This window comes from Berghia stephanieae, chromosome 1 (assembly GCF_034508935.2).
Source record: "Berghia stephanieae isolate SIO BIC M18660-M18661 chromosome 1, UCSD_Bste_1.3, whole genome shotgun sequence".
Lineage (NCBI taxonomy): Eukaryota > Metazoa > Mollusca > Gastropoda > Nudibranchia > Aeolidiidae > Berghia > Berghia stephanieae.
The window spans coordinates 123,690,547-123,693,046 of NC_088360.1; positions in this window are offsets into that span (position 1 = coordinate 123,690,547).

Consider the following 2,500-nt stretch of genomic DNA (forward strand, 5'->3'; position numbering starts at 1 on the left):
AGAAATGTGAAGTCTGAACAGCTGGAGCACTTGATCATAACAATCATATATTTTTTAAATTCTAGAGTTTAGGGGTTGATATCCTGCCGTGAGAAAAGAAGCCGACGATCACAACGACAGTGGTTCCAATTTCTCCAACAGAATTATTGAAAAAGATTAAAGAAAGAAAAAAACACAAACAAAACATAGAAAAAAAAAAGATAACAAACAAATCAAACATAAAAAAACAAACAACAATAACAAAAAATATAAATTAAAAAATAAAAATAACAACTCCTCCCCCCCCCATCCCCCATCCCTTTTCTCAAGCCCAGTCACAATAGCCGTCTATAACCCTTTAACAATAGACTCATTTTCTTCTGTATCGAAATGTTTGCCATTATCTATTTTTTTCTGACCGCATGCCTAATCATCTTCAATATGAACAGTAACAGTGGCACGATACTAGCTTCAAGCTTCATTAACCGCAGCCACAATACGGTTGCTAATCTCTAAGTGAAAAAATAAACAAACCGTGACCCAACACCACTAAACGGTATTACGTCGTGATGAATTAGATACTTCAAGTTAAAATTGATTGAGAAAAACATGAAACTTGGGTACAGTTGATATTTATTGTTGTTTAGAATGAATATCGTATTTTATATTTATGATCATTTTTACTTTACATTCCCATCTTAGCATCTTGTACGTCCAGAAGAGATAACACCAGATTGAGGAGGTAGGTCACAAATGTAGTTCTCAGCTCTAGGTAAAATCAACATTTTTATTTCTTGGAGAATTGTTGGTGTTAAAACTGTGATTCGAACCTGTTAACTTTCAAACTAAGGGTTACTGGCCTAACCCCTAAGCCAGCGGTTCGCTCTCATCTGGGATATATATGGGACAAGTAAACACTGGCCTGAGAAGGTGTCATCACCTGTCACCATACCATGATGGATGGTCTTTGTCTAAGGTAATCATGCAGTATTTGGACTCCAACACTCTTACACTTTCCTCTCTAAGATAAAAAACAATTGTTCAGAGGAGAGAGAGCCATAAGTGGTGGTAACCCCCGAATAGCACGAGTGTAACATTATTATCATTGTTGTATAAGTGAAGACTAGCGCTTGGTTTGCAGCTTAGCGTAGTTATAAGCCGGATTTGAAACATGAACTTTCGTTGGGTTCAATGTAAACATAACAATTAGCCACGTGCTCATGTTTCATAATGTCCAAACACCATCTATTTCTGAACAAACTAACGACAGAAAATGAATTATAACGATTCTTTATTCAAAAATGTTCTTTATTGATTAGCTCCTTTAGTAGATATTATTTAACTATTTACTGAGACAACTGCACAAAATGACTTTATAGACAAATATCTTTGCATGTTTTGTTACCTTTCTGACTACCCTCAGCTGTCAAGATCCTTAATTCATTTTATGCCCTAACACTTATCGGGGAAACAAACTGTAACATAACAATGTATGCAGGCTTTATATACGATCTCGTCACTGTTTTAGTCCGTGCTTTGAATGTAAACTATAGGTGAATGCCTCTTATAATATTTCGTCACTAGTAAGACCGAGGAAGGTGTCAGGTTGCATAGATACATGCATATTTGCATGCATGTCAAGATCCTAACGACCTATATTAATTCTTCCCACGAACCACGGAAAAACGAAGTTGGCATTTTCCTTTTATTTTCTCTACGTCTTGTCGCTGAAACATTTTTTGGATGCATAGAACATATAATAAATGGATTTGTGTTCTTGTAATTCCTTTGAAAATTTAAATCAATAATAATGATAGCAAAAAGCAGTAAATGTAATAATATTGTTTCAAAGTCTGATGTGATTACCATTCCAATAGGTTACAATTAGATTACACAATTTCAGTACCAGGTATCTACCAAAGTAATATGATTAGTTTCTAGAGTTTACTGCTAGCTTTCCCCTCTAAATTTATAAATTGACAAATTTGTTCAGGCTTAGGAAAATTCTGTTTAATCAATGAATATTGCATGGGTTTTATGCTATAATGCTTTAAAATGGCAAAACCTAGAATTCAGCATACTAAAAGTAATCAGAAATCAAAGGTAACGGTGATAACGATAAACAAACAGAACAAAGACATCACACCAAAACAAATCAGAACTTGCAGAGCTCTTCAATCATCAATAAATTTGCTACCATTCGATCCAACATAACACCTCTGAATATGAAGAAAGCATACCACCTATATCATGCCATTGTCCAATTTATGCTCTGCTTCAATAGAAGAGATTGGTTAATTATTTAAGAAATCCCCGAATAAACACTGAAAACTTGATGTTGTACCAATGTGGTTTTTGAAAGAATGTGTAAAAGAAGTCGCACCTGCTATCACTTCGATTGCAAATCGGTCTATCGAGAATGCAGACATTCCAACCTGCTTCAAAGAAGCTCTAATTACTCCACTCTTGCAAAAGAAAAAATTAGACAGCGATCAATTTAAAAACGACAGGCCAGTTTCCA